Source organism: Entelurus aequoreus, linkage group LG05 (assembly GCF_033978785.1).
Source record: "Entelurus aequoreus isolate RoL-2023_Sb linkage group LG05, RoL_Eaeq_v1.1, whole genome shotgun sequence".
In the NCBI taxonomy this organism is placed as follows: domain Eukaryota; kingdom Metazoa; phylum Chordata; class Actinopteri; order Syngnathiformes; family Syngnathidae; genus Entelurus; species Entelurus aequoreus.
This window is the reverse complement of record NC_084735.1, coordinates 48,397,210-48,424,491: the sequence shown is the minus strand read 5'-3', so window position 1 is coordinate 48,424,491 and position 27,282 is coordinate 48,397,210.

Genomic DNA, 27,282 nt, shown 5'->3' with positions numbered 1-27,282 from the left:
CAACAACAAAACTGCATCAGCAAATACGATATGTACAAATATGATATGACAAGTGAGAGCAAAGAAGCAGTGAAGTAAATAAGAATAGCACAGAAATGACAATGAACATTATTACACTACAGATGGATCAATACAAATACCAATAGAAATAGTACTATTGATAATGAATAATAACAATAATTACCTCCATTATCAACAATACAATTGTTTCAAATGCAACAACACATACACGTAATGATAACTTGAAATACAAAAGAAAGCAGATACATGGAGGGGAAGAAAGAGAAGCGAACTATATTAACCTTGTAGATTGTTATAGTAACAATAGGTTAAGCTTTGTCAGTGTGCCGTGTTTTACCCAGTTTCCCCTAGAGGAACAACGTTAATATATGTTTGATGAAACGTGATTACATGCATGACTGTATGTATGCAAACTATGTGCTTGTATATGTACAGTATGTGTATATGTATGTTTGTACAGTGAGTGTGCGTGTGGATGTATGTATCGTGAGTGTGTATGTATGTACTGTATTTCTGTATGTATGTGGGAGCGTAGGTACCTATGTATGTGGGTAAGTAAGAATGTGTGCTCGTATGTATGTCTGTATGAATGAATATATGTATGTGTGTGTATATATGTATGTTTAATTTTGTGTATTTGAGTATGTATGTGAATTTGTATGTACAATATATTTGTCTCCCAGTGTGTGCGGGAGCCCAAGTACGGGCCCAGCCACCCAGAGAGCCCAACCCAAAACAGCAGGTGCGGGGCCCAGGGAACAAGGGACCACTGACCCCATGCAGCCTGGCCGGCCAGCAATGTTGAAGAAAGCTACGGGCACGAAGCTGTCTGCAGTGGCCAAATATACTGTATGGCTTTCCTTCGGGGTAAAGACAGGAGCAAAGAGCACGGAGGTCGCTCAACATTACGATAGTCAGGGACTCGTAGTTAAACAGAAATGTATATCACTACTGTCACCCCAGCTTGACGTGTCTGCTTTTAGCTGTTTTCAATGAATAAATAAAGCTATACTTACATTTTAAGGTTGTTCTTTACGCTCCACATAGCACCGCCAATTTTCAGAGTTGAGTGCGCAAAGGATCTCGGGATATGAAAGAATGTAAAGTGTACACGGCATGCACACTTTCTACTAATGGGAGAAAAGGACACATTTATCAGTCGGATTCGAAAGACACTTGGAACTAATTTTGAATTAGGACAGCTTTTGCGCAACGCGATGACGTTGTCACCCCACAAATGCGCACTGCAAAGGATGAGACTAATTGAGACAAAGCTATTGTCTCCTAATTGGTGCCATTTTTGGGTCCTTATTGCTGGGACGCTACTGACGTCACATCCGGCCCAATGAATATGCGTGGTGGTCAAGCTAGCTCTGTTTTCAAAGGGTACTAGGCGCCATTTAACCTTTCTCGAAGAAAGAATGCCCCATGCTTGTGTTGTTTTCGACTGTACGAATCGTTCAAATCACGAAAAGGTAAAACGTTTCTTCAGAGTTCCTCGAGCGGGCGGAAAAGTGCAAGATTTTACGAAAAGATGAGAAAAGCGGCACACACTTTAGTACAAGGTAGTAGAGTCGAAGCATGAGTTTGCAGTGATCACTTTGTTAATGGTGTGTTTGATATACTTTTAACGTTTAGTATTTCCCATTTAAGTATTATCTTGATATTATTTGTATTTCTTAAACTAGACTGACCATACGTCCTCTTTTCCTCGGACATGTCCTCTTTTGCGGGGCTGTCCAGGCTGTCCGGGCGGGGTTTCTTAAATGCCTCAAATGTCCGGTATTTTGAGTTAGGGTTGCGTGTATTTTCAATGTACGTTCAGAGTTAAGAAGGGGTTCAATTGTGAAGGTGTGCGCACGCAGCAACATTCGTGAGGGAGGGGCAGAGACAGAGAGCAGACAGTCGAGAGACAGACAGAACAAAAGAGAGAAGCCGAAAAGGTAAACGCAACTTCACGGATGATTTACGGGAAAAGTATCTGTGTTTTCGTCCTGGCCATGACACATGGGAAGCAGAATGCACTGTGTGCAAAGCAGGAACGTATACATCTGTGGCAAATAAAGGGGCCAACGATCTACAAGCCCATATTGACACTACAAAGCACAAAACAGCTGTGCAGGGCGAGAGCTCGTCTGCTGTTTTTTGTTTAAATTTAATTAACTTGTTTTGAGGCATTATTTATGGTTATATTATATACAAGAGGTTATTTTGAATATTTCTACCTCTGCACTTTTTTTCCAAAACTGTGAATGTTACAGAATTTAAGTGTGACTTATTTTGTTATACTGTCAACCAGTGGTGGCGTTAACACACTTTTTGTGTCTTTTTAACACATTGGAATCAGAAAGGACGCAGATTATTTATTTAAAAAACATTTTTTTTACCATTTGTGGCCCACAGCTAATGTTGTAAAGGCCCACGGCACATTCTAAAAAGACTATTAAAATAAACAAAAACAAAACAAAAGTGAAATAAAAAAGCTTAAAGGTGAAATGTAATTTAGAAAAAGTTGCAATGTTGACTAATAAAACAAAGCTGTTTTTTTTCTTCTTTCAAACGGTCATTGCTCAAAACATAATATTGAATCAAAATCCATTTTATTATGAATTATTGACCTATCAAAGGTTCCGATTACTTCACATCAAATATTTCACTTTGAAAAATATTTTTGGTGGAAGATTTTGCATATTTTGTGTTTGCCATAAAAAACATAGTTTTGTTTGACAAAAAGGGCGGGAAACAAACAAACAAAAAAACAAACAAACAAAAAACAACATTAAAAAAACAAAACAATTTTGAAATGAGGAATAGAGCTGAAGTTGATGTAGACTCCAGAGATTTAAGCGTTAAATATACAATGTATGTATGCCCTGGCACACCATTATCATTATTTCATGACCGAAGCAAAACACTTTTTACACTTTTATACTGAAATAAATACACCTACAACTTATTAAATAAAAACATAGAAAAAACTACCAGCAGCGGTAAAGTTTAGATCCATGAAGGAAAGAAGAAAGTGAATGAATGTTTATAACTGAATACATTTACAAATGCATACACATTTGTTTTCTTTTGTATTATCTTTTTTAATGAATTAAGTAACGTTTATGACAACCTTTTTCCAAAACACAATATAGAATGTGAGATATAACAGGATAATGCATACATTTGTCATTTGTTTTCAAAACGCTTACAAAAAAGTGGGACCCCAAAAATTTACTGTGGGATCCCATTTTTATGACATGATGGGGTCCCTGGGACCCCATTTTGACAATTCCTAGCCCCAACACTGCTGTCAACAGAGGAGAAAAAATGCTTTATTTAAATAAATATATTATTTATAAAGCAAGTTCAAGTATCATTGGCAAATTTTCACCTAGTCCCAGCCTTGGCGTGCTGCCCGCCTTGGCATGCATATATGTGTCCTCTTTTTGGGATTTCAGAATATGGTCAGCCTACTTAAACACATGCTTGCTACAGTGTTTCGAAAAGCATCAACTGGGCAAGTCTAAATAAAAGAAAGCAAATGCGAGCAAAACCTAACAGTTAAGCTTTTACCAAAGGCAACAATAATAAATTAATCTTTTAAGCACATACAAAATGTTGACATCTATAGTTGTCAAGAACTGGAGGTGACGAATCCCAAGATGCAGAGATGGCAGGCGTGATGTAGGAAAACATGACTTTTAATGTCAAAAATAAAATGCAGGGAATCAGGAACCAGGATAACAGGAACAGGATACAGGAGAAGTCGAGACAGGAAGCTGCAAACAGCGAGCCTCTAACAATACTCCAGCAGTGACCTGAGGACGAGGCAGGCATACTGTATATAGCAGCCGGCTGATTGACACCAGGTGTGGCCTGGCTGTCAATCAGCCGCTGGTGAGGGGACAGATTGCTCAGACAAAGATGTTTGAAGCGGTCACGAAAAAACACCAACACAACAGGAAGACTTACCAAAATAAAAGTAGAGGACAGGAACTAACCCAAAACACAGCAGAACATCAACAAAAGGGCACGGCTTGGTATAACCAGTGTTGGGTTAGTTACTGAAAACCAGTAACTAGTTACAGTTACTAGTTACTTTATTTCAAAAGTAACTCAGTTACTAACTCAGTTACTTACACTAAAAAGTAATGCGTTACTGTGAAAAGTAACTATTTAGTTACTTCTTTTTTTCTTCTTTTTAAAAAAAAAACTCCCATCAATGCCCTTTTAGCCTTCATTTCAGTACTGTTATTGCACTGGAGAATAATACAATCTGTTGATCAACTTGACATGCATTTGCATCACTGAACTCTGCCAAGCAATGTGGTCTACATACAACACACAAAGAAAAGATATGTTTCAAAGGGCCAATTTATTTCAGGCCAGGATAAATTGACAAAAGTATTTTAAATAGCTGCAACAAAACATACATAAGTAACAAACAGCATAATAACAATACAGCTGTAAATATATATATATATATATATATATATATATATATATATATATATATATATATATATATATATATATATATATATATATATATATACACTGCCGTTCAAAAGTTTGTGGAATAGCCTTCATTTCTAAGAACAAGAATAGACTGTCGAGTTTCAGATGAAAGTTCTCTTTTTCTGGCCATTTTGAGCGTTTAATTGACCCCACAAATGTGATGCTCCAGAAACTCAATCTGCTCAAAGGAAGGTCAGTTTTGTAGCTTCTGTAACGAGCTAAACTGTTTTCAGATGTGTGAACATGATTGCACAAGGGTTTTCTAATCATCAATTAGCCTTCTGAGCCAATGAGCAAACACATTGTACCATTAGAATACTGGAGTGATAGTTGCTGGAAATGGGCCTCTATACACCTATGTAGATATTGCACCAAAAACCAGACATTTGCAGCTAGAATAGTCATTTACCACATTAGCAATGTATAGAGTGTATTTCTTTAAAGTTAAGACTAGTTTAAAGTTATCTTCATTGAAAAGTACAGTGCTTTTCCTTCAAAAATAAGGACATTTCAATGTGACCCCAAACTTTTGAACGGTAGTGTATATATATATATATATATATATATATATATATATATATATATATATATATGTATATATATATATATATTATATATATATATACATATATATTTATATATATATAATATATATATATACATACATATATATTCATATATATATAATATATATATATATATACAGTATATATATATATATATATATATATATATATATATATATATATATAGATATATATATATATATATATATATATATATATATATATATATATGTATATATATACGTTTTTGTTCATTTCATGTCCATATATATATATATATATACGGTGCCGTTGACCTCTACCACCTGTTTTCTCCCTTCCAAGTAAGATTGCATACAGCTCGATGAGGTTTTATCAAATCCGATTGCTCTGAGCTTTTCCAACAGTATAGCGTGGTTAACGGTGTCAAAGGCCTTCTGAAGGTCCAGCATGACCATGCCGCAGTATTTGCCCGCGTCCACCTCATGTTTGATGTGGTCGGTCAGATAGAGAAGGCATGTGTCAGTGGAGTGGTTAGTTCTGAAGCCGGATTGGAATTTGTACATGAGTTTATTAGTGGCAAGGTAACTATCGACCTGTTCATAAACTATTCATAAACTGTTGTAACACGTGCAGAATGTGGCTTGGCATTGTCTTGCTGAAATAAGCAGGGGCGTCCATGATTACATTGCTTGGATGACAACATATGTTGCTGAAAAACCTGTATGTACCTTTCAGCATAAATGGTGCCTTCAAAGATGTGTAAGTTACCCATGCTGGCATGGGTAACTGCTGGCTTTTGAACTTTGCGCTTGTAACAGTCCGGATGGTTATTTTCCTCTTTGGTCTGGAGGACACAACGTCCACAATTTCCAAAAACAATTTGAAATTTGGACTCCTCAGACCACAGAACAGTTTTCCAATTTGCATAAGTTCATCTTAGATGAGCTAGGGCCCAGCGAAGCCAGCGGCGTTTCTTGGTGTTGTTGGTAAATGGCTTTCGCTCTGCATAGTAGAGTTTTAACTTGCACTTACAGATGTAGCGACAAACTGTAGTTACTGACAGTGGTTTTCTGGAGTGTTCCTGAGCCGTTCAAGATTAGACAAACAGTGTGCAGGGTTACAGAACAAGAACGCTGATGGGTTGCCACAAGGCCCCCGTAAAAGATGGGAAAAAGGTGGACACTGGGGGAGGTTGAGTATAAAAAAAAAATACAACCTCAGACTGGGCTCCTAAGGGAGCCCAGTTTGGAATTGGAAAAAAAACTCCATATCAAAGAACATATACATATTACAGCATACAACTCTAGACTTGCAACAGAGGGGAGGGAGTGGGAGCTACGGAGGCAGGCTGCTGCTATTCAAGCGCTGCCCAGCAGTCTCTTTTCAGACCTCATGAAGGACGCAGCATCTCTTATCCACGTTGAGTAAGAGGGGGGGCTGGGATTCTTCCAGCGCATTAGGAAGGCCCTCCTTGCAAGCAAGCCAAAAAAAACAAGCAAAATAAATTGGCAATTAAATGTTTGTAGGTACCACTCCGAATAACACCACCGTGGGTGAGGGACTAAAATGGACTGAGGTGACAGCTGAGAGTGAAAGAAACACAGATTTCCAAAACTGGGACAGCTAGGGCAGGTCCAAAACATGAGTTCATTTTAACGAATATATGTGCTGCTTAGTTGAACAGTCATGTTATAATTATGACTGTACTTAAATTCTAAGGTTTGATGTGAGCTGAACAGGAAGTGATGCATTTTATGTAAATGTGTTCCTTGACTATAATCAAGAAGTTGATGGCTACAGGATAGCAACACGGTTGTTCTACCGTGTGAGTTAACACCCAGCAGACTCAACGAGTAACACATAAACCCGTGTCAACACATCTGATGTGATTGTATTGGAGCTATGCTTTGGAGATAGGAGGTAGTCAGTCCAGATTGCCACTACACGACCTATTATGCAAAACCAACTTTTCTTACCCATTGGTACCTGTTTTTGTGTATTTTGGATCTGAAGTCCACAAAATTTTAAATCAAACCATGGAGTGATTGCGGAAATATCTCATAAAACAATCTTGCCATCCTTCATACTTCCTCCAAACGAGGCGTTTGGAATTTCCACAACTTGTGAAGTTTTTCCAACATGTGACGTCAGGGGATATCTCCATATAAGGTATGGTTTTTTTTAGTCAAGTTCCTTCTTTGTCTCTATTCTCATGTTGTAGGGCAGACTGGCTCGATTCTCCGCTGTTGCCATTTTTAATAAAAAGTAGTGTATAGTTATAACTTATCTGTCAGTCGACTCACTATGGAAGTGCTAAAAACTACAACAAAGATGACGGGGAGAAGACGCAGTCGAAATGGAGGCGCGTAAATAGGACTGCCCCCACTGAACGGTGCATCCTGAAGAGATGGTCAGAAAGCGGCTTGAAGATGGTCTGTAAAACATAGTCTATGCAACATTTAAACCAAAGAACCACCATTACATGTTGGGTAGAACACAAGGAATTGTTTTGAATGAAAAAAAAAAAAAAATCATAATATCACACATTTCTTCGCACAAGTTTAGTAGATCAGCTTTGTGTGCGCTATCAAGTTTGCATGTATTTTAATACACGCAAACTTTTAGTAGATCAGGCCCTATATGTCTTATGTTCTATTGTAATGTCTGCTATATTAAACTAAACCGATGTAAAGATGACTAAGTGGGTTATGTTTCATGTCTGATGGTCTCTCATAGTATTACAAAAATGCATTTTTGGTCAAACAGGCTTTTTAGGCTTGAGCTATGCAATTTTTTAATGATAATTCCAATTTTGTGAAACATTTAATTTACCACGGTCAGGCCTGGAACTAATTAACAGCGATAAACAAAGTATTAATGTATCAGGAAAAACACATAAAGACAAAAAATACAGTTAAACACATGAAAAATACACTTGTTTTATAATATGTAAAGTAATACAAAATAAAATAATCATGCAAGAACAACACTAAAGTACAGCCTCACATGTGTGACTGTTCAAATGTTTATAATACACCCGTGCCGATATACTGCAGTGTCTTTGTGCACCGGCATTTACTTCTCATAATCACAAAACAAACAACAGAGTATCAGTAAAAGATAGCTAGATAGAGTAACAAAGCCACTCATTTTCTATAATGTTTATCATGTTTAGGGTCGCAGAGCGCTGGAGCATATTCCAGCTCGCCTGAATGTCAGTTAATCATAGGTCACGCATACAGACAAATAACCATTTACACTCGCATTACCACACTCACTCAGTGGTTACTGAAACAACACTGGCTAGATCAGGGGTCGGCAACCTTTACCACTCAAAGAGCCATTTTGGCAAGTTTCACAAATTAAAGAAAGTAATGGGAGCCACAAAAAAAATTTTTAAATTTAAAATGAAAAACACCGCATACAAAGCTTAAATGCTTTGTGCTATGTTAACCAGGGGTCTCCAACACACGCACCGGCACGCACTTTAATGTGGAAATTTGATGTTAGTGCAGCCCGCGAGTTTTGAACGAATGGCGCTTGATAGAGTCATACTTGCCAACCCTCTCATTTTTCCCGGGAGACTCCCGAATATCAGAGCGTGATGACACTGCATTTGGCACCCTCTACAGTCTGCCCTAACAGTGTACCTGCTCGACCACACGTAGAATGCAATTTCAGCTTGCTCACGTAAGTGACAGCAAGGCGTAATAGCTCAGCAGCCACACATCTTACACTGACGGTACCAATACCCAGAATCCCATGCAGCCCTAACTCTTCCGCTCAACCAACGCACGGAGAGGGGGGGGGGTTGATGTGTGGGGGGATTTGGTGGTAGCGGGGGTGTATAATGTAGACCGGAAGAGTTAGGGCTGCATGGGATTCTGGGTAATGGTTGTGTTGTGTTTATGTTGTGTTACGGTGGGATGTTCTTCAGAAATGTGTTTTTAATTCTTTTTTGGTGTGGGTTCACAGTGTGGCGCATATTTGTAACGTAACAATGTTAAAGTTGTTTGATACGGCTACCGTCAGTGTAAGCTGTGTGGCTGATGAGTAAGTATGCTTTGCTGTCTCCTGTGTGTGCAAGTAATAACATCATGCAACATGTGGCTGGACTGGCACGCTGTATGTAAATGCTATAGAGGACAATTACTGCAGTGCAATTAGGGCACTCCCTTTATTTAGTAATTAGAGTGTAAATAGGAATATTTTTTCCCTGGGAGTAATCTATGAGAGACACTGAGATCCATAAGTCTCCTGGGAAAATCAGGGGGGTCGGCATGTATGTAGCTGAGCCGCATCAGAGTGGTCAAGGAGCCGCATGCGGCTCCGGAGCCGCGGGTTGCCGACCCCTGGGCTAGATGAAGTAAACCCCTACACAATCAGTGACATGATGTCGTAGATCACTTTAGAAAAGAAAAAAAAAAAAGATTGCTGTTTTATATGTACAATGTATTATAGTGCCAGTGTGCAGGATAAAGTCACTAAACTTTGCCTTTCAACCTCATATAGTGGGTCTCTGATGGAAAAGTTGCATAACCCTATTGTCTGTGTGCCCAGTGAAATCCAGGCCTCTGCAGATGACTGAATCTATTTAGTGGGTGCTCTTTATTCAGTCTGTCCATGTTTTTGGTTGAGTATTAGCTCGACTTGGTCAGAGGCCGGTCTATTGTCTGCTGGTTCTACCCATCCTCGTATGAGATGAATGAAGATTAGCACGGTTTGTTTGAATAAACCACCCGGAGTCTGATGTTAATGTGGAGCAGCAGGAAATTATGTGAATGTCACTGCATCAATGCATCAACAAAATAAATGAGAACCACAATATGCCATGACTCTGGAGTTTGTTTTATGATACCGCCATATTACATACATTTAAAATGTGCAAAAAATAATTTACTCCTTTACTTATAATCTATTTCATGCACTTTGACATGGCCTTTAAAAAAATATTTGATGCCATTTCTATTTCAATTAATTTTATGGTACCATAGAATGTAATATGAATTTAATGAAGCTTTCAGACTCTGCTATCAACAAGGTTGCAGGCAAGCTCAATGATCTGATTGGTTAAACCACAAAAAAAAGTTAGTATTTAATTTTGGCTCAAAACAAAATCGTAATACAAAATAATGAAGATTTTCTGTTGCAAAAAAAATGAAACAAGGTAGGTTAAATGACTATTTTTCGCAATTACTTATTATATTGAATACAAATTGCTTGTCGGCCAGTAGAATTTCTGGCACTCAGGCTTGTTGGACGAGTATGGCTGATACTGACACGATACTTTTGACCTGAAATGACGTGATCGTTAACTTTGGACCCTATTCTCCCGTTATTTTTACCCGCTTGAAGTTAGTTTAGGTTGGTGAATTTGTTGAGGTGGACTTTGCCATGACAACTTTTTTTTCGGTTGTGTGAAAATCCTGGAGTTTTACTAACACTTGTGGATGTCAATGAAATCCATGAAAAAGATAACACTTTAAAATTGAAAAAGTTGTAACAATCCAGGCTGTGTGTGTCTCGTGAACGTACACATTGCCATGTGTGTATGCACGCTACAACAGCGTCTTCTTCCTTGCTGGAGGTGAATAATAATCTGTAGAAGACACTTTGTTTCACTTGTTATAACCGCTCTAATGTTGTTTGTAATGTTCAAAATGATATTTTGTTCATGTGTTTGTGAACCTGCGGCGTGTGCAAGTCGGAGAATGACAGCTGACAGTTTGACAATAATTGTCAAAAAAATTAGTGGAATCAATTGATAGACGCTATATTCTATTGAACAGTCACACAGTTTAATGATCACGGTCCAGATGCATTGATTTTCCGTTAGTATCAGGATGTTCAAAATACGCAGAGTCTCCTTCCGCTGCGGTCGCACTCATAAAACAACAATGTGCATTTTGACTTTAAATAGTTCATTAAAAGTGTGTTTCCCACCTAGGCCTTCAGTGATGTCCGACTTCAATAATCACCTCTCAAAATACCATAATTAATGTCCCCACATGACCAGTGCTGGAGAAACACTATACAGAAACACATTTACGCACTACTGGGAATCAAATCACCTCAACAGTGTACAAAACGGGTTATTTTCTGGTGCATTTTAAAATCAATAAACCAGCATCAGCAATTAAAACATATCTTATGTGGTACTCTCAAAATTTTAATAGCGAAAAACATATTAAACTTGAAAAAATTGATGAATAAAATATTTAAACTCACAATTTGTAGCACCCTTTCGACGCTGTATAGCCCCTCATAGTCGGTTGATTAGAGTGGAAATGGCGGGCATTTCCCCATTTCATCGCCGACCTCGTCTCACAAGATGTAGTGAATTACATTTATATAGCGCTTTTTCTCAAGTGACTGAAAGTGCTTTACATTGTGAAACCCAATATCTAAGTTACATTTAAACCACTGTGGGTGGCACTGGGGGCAGGTGGGTAAAGTGTCTTGCCCAAGGACACAACAGCAGTGACTAGGATGGCGGAAGCGGGGATCGAACCTGCAACCCTCAAGTTGCTGGCATGGCCACTCTACCAAGCGAGCTATACCGCCCCTATGTAGGTTCTCTTAAGTATCTTTCTTAAAAATGGCCTTGCAAATACATATCTGCCACCTAATCAAAATGTTGCTCTCCTTCCTTGTGAGTACCAGCGAGTTTTCTGTGGCTTTCTATGGCTCCTGTGCCACTTCCTGTTTCTCAATTTGTGATTAGATACTCACTTGGGACTCCCAAGTGAGTATCCAATCACAGCGTAAGGCCAGCTAGAAGGCCTTACTGACAACAACTTGTGATCTGATTGGCTATCGCAACTGTCTATCAACTCTATGTGTCCGTTCACTTACAGTGCACGGACGCCCGCGTTGTTAATTCTAAAGGTACTGGGCAGATTTGGTACAGCATGGCAACATAAACTAGATTAATTCTGATTGGATACAAACTCTAACTTAAAAACAATAGCACTGGAAAGAGCATGATATGACGTGAAGAGAATATGAATACTTTTAGATATTTAGGGAAAGTAAATAAAAAATTACTTTTATCTTTAATTATGATTATGATTTCTGGTTATGTTAGGCCAGTAGAGAAGCCCTTGCTGGCCCTGACGGCCCACCACTGAGTGCAAGTTATTCCAGAGTCTGTGGTCTACAGACTGGAGGGCCAGATCTCCACGGGTTTTAAAATGTGCTTTTGGAATAATCAAGAGACCCTGGCCTGAAGACCGTAGGCTGTGCCCTGAAGTGTAGGGGCACAACAAATCAGCGATGTACTGAGTATGTAACGCACGGAAAGTTAGAACTAAAATATTAAACTCTATGCGGAATTTGACTGGAAGCCAATGAAGATTGGACAGAATGGGGGTAACACGGGTTGTTCTGGGTGCACCGGTCTAAAGTCTGGCAGCCGCATTCTGTACAGTCTAAAGTTTCTTTAGCTCTGACTTGTAACAAAAATAATATTAGAATGAAAACACAACAACAAATAACTAACACATATTTTTTGTGAAAAATAACGCCAGTTGTCAGTAGAACAGGGAGTGGAGGGGCAGAGTGTGCCTGAGTAAGCAGAAAGATAGACTAGCTAATTACACCTACAGACTAGAAGAGACAGCATAATGTCTGTGAGGAAAATCCGGTTATTTGCTCCACGTATAGAAGAAAAACTGCAACAAGATCCCACCACGCCAGTATCGATCTGTTACTCACCTTCTATCAATATTTAGATCGATACGCCCAGTCCTACTTGTCACTTACCTGTCTCTTCCACATGTACACTCAGGGAGAGTGTGCACATACACTAAAGCACTCCGAGAGGCGCAACTATCAATTTGTAGTCAGGTTGTTGTTTTGATGGGCTGTACATATTAGCTGTGTAATAGCTAACATTAATAGCTAAAGTTTGATAAATCGCTATCATTAGCGAACAACACACAAAGCTAATGCGCGTACATCATACTTGCCAACCCTCCCAAATTTTCCGGGAGACTCCCGAATTTCAGTGCCTCTCCCGAAAATCTCCCGGGACAACCATTCTCCCGAATTTCTCCCGATTTCCAGCCACACTTAAGGCACGCCCCCTCTAGGTCCGTGCGGACCTGAGTGAGGACAGCCTGTTGTTAGGTCTGCTTGGCCAACCAAAAAGTAACCACAGAATAGTGTTCTGTGGTTACTTTTTGGTTGGCCAACGGTTTACGTTGTATTGCGCACCCTGACGGCAAGTGTGGGAGTCTTTTTTTTAATTTTTTTTATATAAACCTTTATTTATACATTTCAACATTTACAAAACAGTTCAAAAAAATAATCAAAGTAAATACAAAAACAGTACAAAACAGTACAAAAACAGTACAAAAGCATCGCCAGGGGGTTGTAAATTCAAAGTAACTAAAATAGAATATAAAGTATATATATATGTATAATAAACAAAGTGCAAAGCCATAGGCTCACTCAATATCAGTAAATAACTTAAATTTGGAACACAGCATCATTGTTTTCACAGCTTTTTGGTTGTTAGAGGTAGAAAGTGTTTTAGTGTAGAGTTCAAAATATTTTTTAAAGGCACAAAAAACTGTTCGGGTATTGAGAAACTTACATTTATGAATATAAAACTTAGCCAATAGTATAATGAGGTTGCAAAGGTAAAATTCCTTTTCAAATTTTTTTTCATACAGTGTAAATCCAAATAGCACATCTTTATTGCAAGTGCGGGAGTCGGTTCTGAAGTATGAAGTAAAGAGACGTAACTTTGTCACCTCGCCTGGTTATTGACTCCAACCCAGAATATTACACTGCCCATACCTATGCTCCTTCAAAGGCTGTGCTACTGGCTGCAAAGCATTGCACTTTCAAATACAACAATGAGTACAGAGGAGTGTTATGTGAGTATATGTGTAAATAAATGAACACTGAAATTCAAGTATTTATTTTATTTATATATATATATATATATATATATATATATATATACATATATATATATATATATATATATATATATATATATATAAGAAATACTTAAATTTCAGTGAATTCTAGCTATAAATATATTCCTGCCCCACATGTCACTCGTTTTTTTTCACTAAAAACACCCCTAAGCAGCAGTACTACGTCACATAGCTATAATACTGTACGTGCAATAGTTGCAATAAAATTGTCGTTGTGACGAACCATTTAAAAATCCATCCATCATCCATTTTCTACCTCTTGTCACTTTCGGGGTCGCGGAGGGTGCTGGAGCCTATCTCAGCTGCATTCGGGCGGAAGGCTGGGTACACCCTGGACAAGTCGCCACCTCATCACAGGGCCAACACAGATAGACAGACAACATTCACACTCACATTCACACACTTGGGCCAATTTTTAGTGTTGCCAGTCAACCTATCCCCAGGTGCATGTCTTTGGAGGTGGGAGGAAGCCGGAGTACCCGGAGGGAACCCACGCAGTCACAGGGAGAACATGCAAACTCCTCACAGAAAGATCCCGAGCCCGGGATTGAACTCAGGACCTTCGTATTGTGAGGTACATGCACTAACCCCTGTGCCACCGTGCTGCCTCATTTTAAAATCCATCCATCCATCTATTTTCTACCGCTTGTCCCGTTCGGGATCAAACCTTCTATATATGGCTAATGTAAATTTTGGCAGTAGATTATCATTGTTACATTTCATGAATGATTAGAAGGCTAATATACTTCAAAAATTTACATTGGCCATGTTTAGAATGTTGTTTTTAAGTTTTTTAAACCGTACGTCATGTCGATTGACCAACTAACACAACTAATTTACTGTATTTTTCAGACTATAAGGCGCACTTAAAATCCTTTCATTTTCTCAAAAATTGACAGTGCGCTTAATGTACGGAATGATTCTGGTTGTGCTTACCGACCTCGAAGCAATTTTATTTGGTACATGGTGTAATGATAAGTGTGACCAGTAGTCACACATAAGAGATATGTGTACACTGCAATATGATGCCAATAAATAACACCACAACTTTAAATGTTCCATTGAAAATAAAGAACATTACACACAGCGCTCAAAAATATGTCAATGTTTTAGTATGATTTTGAAGCCACGCTACTTGATGGATTGTCGGCCCATTACGGCTACCGTAGTCAGACATACAAGTATTACTATGGTGTGTGTATAAGGACCGCAACATGGCAAAAATAACTGGTGTTTTCTTTCACAATATTATGCACAACCAACTGTTCTTACCTTATGGTACCTGCTGAAGTGTATTTGAGATCTGCATAAGTCCTGAAAATGTGCGCATGTCCGCCACTATAGTCCGTGCCGATGCCATAGTCGATAAGCTTCTTCTTTTTCTCTATCTTCTTGTTATAGGACATTCACCCTCTGCTGTTGCCATTTCTAATATAAAGTAGCATAATGTTCTAATTTACTGTATATCTCGCTATGGAAGTGCTAAAAACTACCGGTGTAGTGAGTTTACATAAATCACCCAAGGAACTTTAGTTAGAGTTTCGGTTGGATTGTTTTTCACGTTACACATTTCCGGCGTTGTTGTTGCACTAGTGAGCCACGGATGAGGAGATGCTGCTCCGTTATTGATTTAAGTAAAGTCTGAATGTCATTAAAACAATTAGCTACATCTTTTGACACTTCTTCCACTCCCGTCCTTGTACGCTACACCGCTACAACAAAGATGACGAGGAGAAGACGCTGTCGAAGGTAAACCATGTAAATAAGACCGCCCACAAAACTGCGCATCCTGAAGCGACTGTCAGAACGCCACTTGAAGATGATCTGTAAAACATAATCCATGCAACATTTTGACCAAAGAACCACCATTACATGTTATGTAGACCACAAGGAAATGTTTTAAATTTAGAAAAAAATCACAATATGACCCCTTTAATAATCCGGGGCGCCTTTTGTATGAAAAAAGACCTGAATAGACCCGCTCATCGGCAGTGCGCCTTATAATCTGGTGTGCCCTATGGTCCAGAAATAATGGTACATATTGTAGCTTCTGGATACTGTGAAGTTAGTTTTTTATTTTGTATTATCGGTCTAATTGATGTAATGTAGTGCATCGTAGTCTAGTAAGTGTAGTAAGGAAATCAGTGGTGTTTAATTTTTTTTTTACCACTTCATCTTGGCCCTTAGAAAGGTAAGACAGAGGGAACGAGGAAGAATTGGGATTTAGCCTAAGGCTTTCCTTCCTCCCTTTCCCTCTCTTTCTAATATTGTTTGTATGATATGTAAAGAGGGAATAATCTCAACAGGCATTTGACATGCTTGTTATGTTCTTTTGAAATGGCACATTTGCAAGTTCAGCAGAAATCTGACCTGCTACAAGAATGAAGAATGAGGGTCACATTTATTGTCTCATTTTAAAGGACTGCAGAGTGCTTGTTGTGAAATAACGTGGATATACTGACACTTCCTTATAATTAAGGTCCTAGTAGTAAATCACGGTTTAATCTGCACAATTCATTAGCAGTACCCCCTAAATTGTTGAAACAAGAGCTAATGGCAAAATGTTGCTGTTTTCATCATCTGAGGGCGTGTTTGCTTCAGCACACCACTTCTCAGTACCCTTGACTCTAATTAAGACCACGTATCTGTGATTTTGCTGAGGTCAGGAGCAGGGGTTTAATTTAAAAACCATTAAGACACCACATAATAAATACCTGTACAGCATCCCTGGCAGATAGAATTCCAATTAAGTCTTATCTTAGCCTGATTTCTCCAGCACAAAACAGCATCATAATTCTCCAATACCAGTCTGCAGAAACAAAGGAGCAAATTGTTGAACCAGCTCAACTGTTTCAAGTACTGAACAATAAAACATATACTACACTTTCAAGAATGTATTGTTTTTATTTCTACATATTTGAAGCAAATACAATTATGGTGTTAAAGTTGGGTTGTAACGATACCAGAATTCCAGTAGTCTCGATTTGATACCACAAAAAAAAAAAATATATATATATATATATATATATATATATATATATATATATATATATAAATTATATATATATATATATATATATACACTACCGTTCAAACGTTTGGGGTCACATTGAAATGTCCTTATTTTTGAAGGAAAAGCACTGTACTTTTCAATGAAGATAACTTTAAACTAGTCTTAACTTTGCTAATGTGGTAAATGACTATTCTAGCTGCAAATGTCTGTTTTTTGGTGCAATATCTACATAGGTGTATAGAGGCCCATTTCCAGCAACTATCACTCCAGTGTTCTAATGGTACAATGTGTTTGCTCATTGGCTCAGAAGGCTAATTGATAATAATAATAATAATACATTTTATTTATATAGCGCTTTTCTAAAAACTCAAAGGCACTTTACATAGTATAAAATCATAAAATCAGTACACACAGGACAGTTAAAAAGCAGTGGAGGCAGGACAAATTACACATAACATGGGACAAACATGAGAGGACATTACAAGACACAACATATGAATCATATATTAAAAGCAGTTTTGAAGAGGTGAGTTTTGAGATGTGATTTGAATGATGGAAGGTCTGTACAGTCACGGATGTGTTTGGGGAGAGAGTTCCAGAGGGTGGGAGCAGCGATGGAGAAGGCCCTGTCACCCCAGGTCCGGTGCTTGGTTCTGATAGGTGGGGATAGGAGGTTGGCGTCGGAGGAGCGGAGGCTGCGGGAAGGGGTGTGGCGGTGGAGCATGTTGGTGAGGTAGCAGGGGGCCTGGTTGTGGAGGGCTTTGTGGGTGAGGAGGAGGATTTTAAAATGGATACGATAAGGGACGGGGAGCCAGTGGAGCTTCTGAAGGACTGGGGTGATGTGGTCGCGGGAGCGGGTGTGGGTGAGCAGGCGGGCGGCAGAGTTTTGAATGTATTGAAGTTTATTGAGGACTTTGGAAGATGAACCGTAGAGGATGCTATTGCAGTAGTCGAGTCTGGAGGTGATGAAAGCATGGATCAAGGTTTCGGCGGCAGAAAAGGAGAGTGATGGACGGAGACGGGCAATATTTTTTAGATGAAAGAAAGCAGTTCTTGTGATGTTGTTGACATGATGTTCAAAGGAGAGGTTGCTGTCCAGGAGAACTCCGAGGTTGCGGATGTGAGTGGAGGGGGACAGAGTGGATTTGTCGACAGTGAGGGTGAAGTTGTGAGCAGTTTTGGTGAGAGATTTGGGACCGATGATGAGCATATCAGATTTTTCACAGTTGAGCTGGAGGAAGTTTGATTGCATCCATGATTTTATTTCGGTGAGGCAGTTGGTCAGGGTGAAGTGAGTTACGGTGGTGAGGGATTTGGTGGAGATGTACAGTTGGACGTCGTCAGCGTAGCAGTGGAAATGGAGGTGATGACGGCGGATGATATTACCAAGGGGGAGCATGTAGAGGATGAAGAGAAGTGGACCAAGCACCGAACCCTGGGGGACGCCTTGTGACAGAGGGGCGGTGGAGGAGGTGCAGTTGTTAATGCTGATGAATTGTTGTCGGTTTGTGAGATATGATTTTAGCCAGGAGAGGGCGGTACCAGTGATGTTGAGAGATGATTCCAGGCGGGAGAGGAGGATGGTGTGGCTGATGGTGTCGAAGGCTCCTGTGAGGTCGAGGAGAAGGAGGATGCTGAGGTGGCCGGAGTCTGAGGAGAGGAGGAGGTCATTTGTGACTTTGAGGAGGGCTGTTTCTGTGCTGTGACGTGAGCGGAAACCGGATTGAAATGGTTCGAACAGATCATTGGAGGTGAGGTGGGTGTTGAGTTGAGTGGCGACGGCACGTTCCAGAATTTTTGACAGAAAGGGGAGGTTGGAGATGGGCCGGAAGTTGCTCATGGTGTCGGGGTTGAGTCCAGGTTTTTTGAGGATGGGGGTGACAGCTGCCAGTTTGAGGGTGTGGGGGACTGAGCCAGAACTGAGGGAGGAGTTGATGATGTTGATGATGAGTGGGGAAATGGCTGGGAGGCAGTTTTTTACAAGTGAGGATGGAATGGGGTCCAGGGCACAGGTGGAGCTTTTCATGCCTGCCATGAGTCTGGACAGCTGGATAGGGGACACGGGAGAGAAGTGAGAAAGGGACTGTGTGGAGCAGGGGGGGCAGACAGGCGGGGAGGTGGAGGAAGTGGCGGAGGTGGACAGGTTGCTGTAGATGGTGTCTATTTTATTTTGGAAAAATGAGAGAAAGGCGTTGCACTTGGTGACTGTGAAGGAGTTGGAGATGTTGTCGCTGGGTTTGAGGAGTTTATTTATTGTGGTGAGGAGAGTCTTGGGGTTGGAAGAGTCAGAGTGTATGAGGTTGGAGTAGTAGGTGGACCGAGCTGAGTTGAGGGCATCTTTGTACAGGTGGAGGTGATCAGTGTAGGCTTGTTGATGGACTGTTAAACCGGTTTTCTTGTAGAGTCGTTCAAGTTGACGTTTACGGGATTTTAATTTGTGGAGTTCAGGGGTGTACCAGGGTGCTGAGTGTGTGAAAGTGACTGTTTTGGTTTTGATGGGAGCCAGTTGATCAAGACAGGAGGAGAGTGTATGGTTGTAGTGGTCCACGAGGTCTGAGGGGTTGTCAGGTGACGGGGGAGGGGAGGTGGACATCTGGGTGGCAAGAGAGGCTGAGAGAGCAGAGGGGGAGATGGATTTAATGTTCCGGAAGGATATTTTGCGTGTATCTTTGGGAGTGGGAATGGGGATGTTAATGTCCATAATAATTGCCAGGTGATCAGAGATGTTGAGGTTGAGGCTGGAGAGCTGATTTATTGTGAGGCCAGAGGAGCAGACGAGATCAAGGGTGTGACCACGGGTGTGAGTGGGGAAGTCGATATGTTGTTTGAAATTGTGACAGTGTAGCAGATCCAGGAACTGAGTAGCCGGTTTATTGTTGGAGTCATTGACATGGAAGTTGAAATCACCCAGGAGAAGAACGGAAGGAGAGATGGAACAGAGCTGGGTCAGAAAATCAGAAAAATCAGAGAGAAAGGAGGGGTTTTGTTTGGGAGGGCGATAAATGACAGCAGTGACAAGAGGAGTGGGGCCGGATAGTTTGAAAGCAGTATGTTCAAATGAAGAAATATCAGGAATGGAAATGGAGGTTGTTTTAATGAATTTTCTGTATATTGTTGCCACGCCACCTCCCCGCCCCTCAGGGCGAGCTTTTTCGATGTAGGTGAAGTTGGGGGGAGTGGTCTGGTTTAGTGAGAAATAGTCCAGGGGTTTGTGCCAGGTTTCAGTGAGACAGAGGAAATCAAGATTATTGTCCGTTATAAATTCATTCAGGATGAGGCTTTTGTTGTTGAGTGAGCGGGTGTTGAACAGAGCCAGTTTCAGGTGGTGTTGCTTTGTGATTGGCTGTAAGGACTGAGGAAGTGGACGGAGATTGGTCAGATTCACATGCTGTTTGTTGTGATGACGTAATGAAGAAGTTGGAGGACGGCAGGAGGACCAGAAGGAAGGAATGGAGTTTGGCGACGAGAAGTTGTATGAAAACATGCGACCTGAGTGACTGTGTGGAGGATGGTTGTTCCAGAGTGTACCAGATTCCAGACTCGGACGCGGGTGGTAGTGGTGGTCTGAGGCGGAGTGGAGCGGCGGCATGGTCCGGGTGGAGAGCGGTAGCAGGAGGCTAACGTTAGCTTGCGTCGAGGAGTCGAGTGACCAGGTAGAGAGGAGGGATGAGCACCCCAGGAGTATCCACGGGATAAGCAACAGCATACTACATCCAGACAGGTAAGCTTGTTGATGTGGTGGTGGTGGAGGTGGTGGTGTCTGAGGACAGAAAACAGCGGTGACCAGTAAACGAGTAATGGTAGAGTGAGCAGCTAGCTAGTTGTTGTTGTTGTAGTAGTTGCTTTAGCAGTTGGCCCGATGGTGCAGGGCAAAACTTACTCGCAGGGGTGAGAGCCCACAGCGGAGAGAAGACACAGACGGTTGTGAGTTGGATCAAAACTTACCGGCAGAGGCCCATATACTGGGCCTGCTGCGTTGGAAAAGCTTCGGTAAGTTGACGTGAAACTTGCTGCTGCTGTCTCGCTTCATGTCTGAAGTACCAACATGCTGCAGTCCTGATGAAATGATGATTAGAAAACCCTTGTGCAATCACGTTCACACATCTGAAAACAGTTTAGCTTGTTACAGAAGCTATAAAACTGACCTTCATTTGAGCAGATTGAGTTTCTGGAGCATCACATTTGTGAGGTCAATTAAACGCTCAAAATGGCCAGAAAAAGAGAACTTTCATCTGAAACTCGACAGTCTATTCTTGTTCTTAGAAATGAAGGCTATTCCACAAAATTGTTTGGGTGACCCCAAACTTTTGAACGGTAGTGTATATATATATATATATATATATATATATATATATATATATATATATATATATATATATATATATTTCCACTACCGTTCAAAAGTTTGGGGTCACATTGAAATGTCCTTATTTTTGAAGGAAAAGCACTGTACTTTTCAATGAAGATACCTTTAAACTAGTCTTAACTTTAAAGAAATACACTCTATACATTGCTAATGTGGTAAATGACTATTCTAGCTGCAAATGTCTGGTTTTTGGTGCAATATCTACATAGGTGTATAGAGGCCCATTTCCAGCAACTATCACTCCAGTGTTCATACGTGTGCTTATTTTACTGTCATTTATTATTAATGTTAATTTATTTATATTAATCATGGAATGCTGTTACTAGAGAAAGTTACAGGAATGCACACTTCATCCTATGCTTACATTTCATTGTGCAACATGAGGATGTTTAAGGGGAACTAAATGTGATCTCTGAAAGGGGTACAAATGATTTCCAAAGCAGTGCCTTTGGTATAAAGTTAAGTTAGGTTAAATGAAAGTATTATTATTAATTATTATTAATTATTATTATTATTATTATTATTATTATTATTTATCTTACGGTATGTATCAAAAATAATTTTGAGCAAAATTTAATTGAAATATTGTCGATGTGGCCCTCCAGCAGTGCTCGGGTTGCTCATGCAGCCCCCGGTAAAAATTAATTGCCCACCCCTGGTCCACAGCATACAATCCTGCAGCGCTGACTGGAGGGCGAGGCAGGTATAAATAGTAGCCTGATTGGCAATTACCACCAGGTGTGCCAAGCTGCCAATCAGGGACAGGTGAGGGAAACGAGCGCTCAGGGAGATGTGCAGGAACTGGAACCAAAATAAGAGCGCTGACAGGAAATAAAACACAAACACAGAGGAAAAATCAAAACATAACTAAACTGTCAGTTGCACGCTTCTGGAGATTTTCTGCAAGCTGTGGTAATGCAAACTCTCTGGGCTTGGAGTGGTGGATCCCCGCTCTCACTCACATGACAAATACTTTGATTAACGCTTGTATTTGATTAGCAAATAAATGCATGATGCAAGATACACCTCTCTTTCACTTTTAATGTGTACCTATACTCGCTAGATATAGTGACTAAGTCACTAAAGTGCATCAAATATCATTTCTGCTGCGTCTTAATCTCTCGTAAACCAGGCGCGTGTGAGGCGTGTTGTGGAGTTATGTCCCACGCACAGTTGTTCTACACTGCCACACTTCCATTGTAATTTGTTTATAAGCGAGGTTGAACCGGAATGTTAATATGTAGAAACACAGGCTATTTTTTTTCAGATCTTCTTCAGATCTGACTCAGCAAGGGCTCACATACCGAGAATTAATGGGGTTAGCCGAGGACAAATGATTGTACATTATTCAATACAGATGATACTAAAAAAAGAAGGTATCAATGTATTTTTTCCCGTGTTGGTATTGACTTGGTATGTAAGTATCAATCATTTTGACATCTTTAGTGCTTATTTTCTGCTCTAAACTTGTGAAAACAGAAATAATATTGTAGCGTCCCGGAAGAGTTGGTGCTGCAGGGAATTTTGGGAATTTGTTCTGTTGTGTTTGTTGTGTTGCGGTGCAAATATTCTCCCAAAATGTGTTTGTCATTGTTGTTTAGTGTGGTTTCATTATAGGGCACAGGATTATGACAGTGTTGGCATGGTTTATACGGCCACCCTTACTGTAGAATGTATGGCTGTTGACTAAGTATGCATTCATTCACTTGTATGGGAGTATAGTCAAAGTTAACATGATCATTAAAATTGGCTATAATCCTCCAGAGTGGCAGCTTTACTTGATCTTTTCAATGAAAGACCATTAATAACCCATCCAACGCTACGATATGGACACAATGGTCTAAGTGAATAAAATATTTCTGTGAAAGGATATGCACAGGTAAATTTTTGCTCAATTGTTGCAGTTTATTGGAATTTAACAGTTGCGCGTTGCTAAATAATAAACTGTAACCACTGTGTTGGCTTTAGTCCCTTGCCCATACAGGGTTCCTACAGAAATGTCAAAATTACATACTTTTTCTAGACACCTCAATTTAAAAAAAAGTGACATTTGAATGAAAAGATGTGTATCATGTATATAAATTATAGATTAATCATTGGATATTGTTAAGTTTAAGATGTCAAAAGAGATGCCTTTTGCTTGTTTTTTTTTATTTGGGATATTCGGCCAACCAGTTTTTACATTTGGTTTTTTTAAACCAGTCATCAGAAAATTTACATTTACCCATTAGGAGTTCTGTCCAAGATCATTTTAATAACTCGCTCACAAAACGTGTGTGGACCAAAGACATAATGAGGTATGCCAGTGCGCTGTAGCAGCCATGCTAAGCCACGTGCCTATGTGGCAGCCATCTTAGCAAGGGCCACTTTCCCATTAAAAGACAATGTGTCACGACGCGGAGTCGAACCCGCGTTTCCTCGGCAACTGGAGCTGCCGACACCTCCGCTGACAACGCGCTCTGACACGCCCCTGCTCGCGCTGAGCGCAGCACGTCCAGCAAGCAACAAGCCTGCAAACAATCCGTAATCAACACACCTGGACTTGATGAGAGGGTGCTGCATAAAGACCAGCGGACCCGAGGAACCAGAACGTCGCTAACCTTCCAGTAAGCATCACGTCTGGCATTCCCTCCCCAGTGCTTTGCGTGACCTTTTTTTTGCTCTCTCTCTCGCTCTCCGTGTTTACCTGGTTCATGTCCCTTTGTGTTTTTGCAGTGACTCCCCTGTCTTCCGTGATCGTGCCTTGTCACGTGACATCCATCCGGATTCCTGACTGCCCTCCTCGATCCACGACCTCCCTGCTCGGACCCAGACCACGCTGCCTCGCTCCTGCCCACGACCTCTTGCCTGTCCATGAACTGCCTCTTCGCCTTGCCCCTTGTGACTCGACGAAAGATACAACCAACACTAGTGATGGGTTGATGAGGCGTCATGAAGCGTTTCGACACATTGCAAAACTGTATTGATACTGTGTCGATACTGTGTTACTAAATACTGACATCTGCTGGACATTAAAAATCCCTACAGGCAACCTATGGACTGACTCAACTGACACTCATTTTATGACCTAGTATATACAATAATATAAACCAAGTCATTGTATTTCATTTAGGATTATTTCATATCTTCATTTAAATAAAAATATATTTGTATCTTTTTTAGATACAGTCAATAAATAATGTGAACATGTATCATAACATGGAAACTAAGAGAACGTGTTGTGAATGAGGATGCTTGTGGACTGGGAATTTTTTTATTTATTTTTTTTACACATTTTTATTTTAAAAAAAACAGTTTTTCCAACATATTAAATTTTAGACGATTTCTCTTCTTAGTTATTATTTTTCCGGCTGTAGAAAAGACCCGTTCACAGGGCACAGAGGAGGCGTCAGTGCGACACAGTTCGCGTATCGGTCACATGACCCACACAGGTCATGATCGGTCACGTGACTTTCTAAAAGCGGTACGCGCACCGACACAGGGTTTTGCTCTATGAGCTTGACGCATGCGCCGATGCATCGGTGTTGCCGGACCCATCACTAACCAACACTCACAGACAACAACCCTTGGTAACATTTACATTATTAATATTACACATAGTCTACACTCATTCACTTAGTGTAGCATACACACGCCACGTATTCATCAAAGGTTTTAAATAAACCTTGTAAACCGCAGTTCTGCCCTGGTTGTCGCCTCCTTTCCTTCTCTGAACATAGCACAATGTGTTGTATAATCCATCCATCCATCCATTTTCTACCGCTTGTCCCTTTCGGGTTCGCGGGGGGTGCTGAAGCCTATCCCAGCTGCATTTGTGCCGTAGGCGGGGTACACCCAGGACAAGAAGGTATTGTGCGTCTATACTGCCAGCCACAACAGGAGCAGCTGATTGCTTGCACCTGCACTGATTGGAGTAGCAACAGCCAATACAGATGGTGCTTAATGTCAGCTGACGCGTCATCTTTAAACACTGTCATGTGTGAATTGGGTTACACCTGAATTGATACATCTAGTGGACACATTTAGAACAGCAGTTTATCTCATAAAAAAAAATGCAGCTAATTTTTAGATATAGTAAACTGATTTTGAGGGCCGGATTAAACCTGTTCGCATGCCTTATACGGGCCGTACCTTTGACATCCCTGCACAATACCAATAGCATGTACATAGTAATCCAAATAGAACATTGAGTAGGTTATAAATAGGTTAAATAGCATAGGTTATTTATTTAGCCATAAATTCCCTAAGTTAGAATGGGCTAAGGAATCCTGTGATCCAAAAACACATACCATGTTTTGTCAAGTCAGTTGTATGACAATTGTCAAGAAAACTGTGATACAGAATTAGTCAATTGATGCTGTCATACATTGACACTAGAGCTATTTTGTGCCTCATTTACGCAAGACAGTCAAAGAAAGGATGTTTTTTTCCTCCTCTTCTTGTGGGGCTCCAAAGCTGTCACCGTAGTTCTGATTGCTGCTTTAAGATGCAAAGCAAAGTGCCACTTTCATCCCGAGTGGCAAGCATTTCCCGTACGCATACAGATGTGAAAAGGAGAAATTAGTAAACAAAGTCATGTTGTTCAGACAAGTTCCGTCCCACACGCTTTTTTACAATGTCATTAAACCTTTGAAGTGTCTATTGATTAACACATATTATGTTTTGCATATGGTGAATGTTTATATTCATCTTGGAGAAAGTGAACCACTAGGTTTCAGTGAATTTAATTCTGAGCACACAATAAAACACAGCCCTTAACTTTGACAGCACATGTTGACTAGATTAGTCCTCCAAACTATCAATCGATTTAGACAATCATACAAACATCGGGTCTGGTTCAAATATAGAGATGAGGGTCTTTAATTTGACTTGCTGTTGTACTCTGTCTCAAAGTGTTAATATGTGCTCAATGTTTCCTTACCATTATTGCTATTTTGTCCCTTACCATTGTTGGTATTTTGTCCCTTACCATTGTTGCTAATGTTCAGTCTTCCTACATTATGATACAAATTATTGTTACAGTGTAGGGTTGTACAGTATACCGGTATTACTATAGTACCGCGATGCTAATAGAATAGAATGCCTTTTATTGTCACTATACACAGGTACAATGAGATTAAAAGCAACTCCAGTATCAGTGCGACAGTCTATAAATATGCAAAACATAGGAAGGAAAGAAAATAAAAATAGTGCAAAAGGAGGTAGGCGCACAGCTAGTCCAGAGAACTAATGTTCTGAATGTGTTCATAATAATAATAATAACAATACATTTTATTTGGTATAGCACTTTTCAGTGTACTCAAAGACGATTTACAGGATACAAATTTAAATATAAAACAGTTCAAAGTAATAATACATAATACAGGAAATATAAAAACAGTACATAGTACAATATATAATAACACTGGACATTACAAGACGGGGCATTACAAGACACAGAACACTAATCACAGGTTAAAAGCAGATCTGAAGAGGTGTGTTTTGAGAAGGCTTTTGAAGGTAGGAAGGTCTGAGCAGTCACAGATGGGTTTGGGTTAGTTCCAGAGGGTGGGAGCAGTGATGGAGAAGGCTCTATCACCCCAGGTCCGGAGCTTGGTTCTGAGTGGTGGGGAGAAGAGGTTGGCGTCGGAGGAGCGGAGGCTGCATGAAGTGGTATGGCGGTGAAGCAGGTTGGTGAGGTAGCAGGGGGCCTGGTTGTGGAGGGGTTTGTGGGTGAGGAGGAGGATTTTAAAGTGGATCCGGTGAGGAACGGGGAGCCAGTGGAGTTTCTGAAGGACTGGGGTGATGTGCTCATGGGAGCGGGTGTGGGTGAGCAGGCGGGCGGCAGAGTTTTGAATATATTAGAGTTTATTGAGGATTTTGGAAGATGAGCTG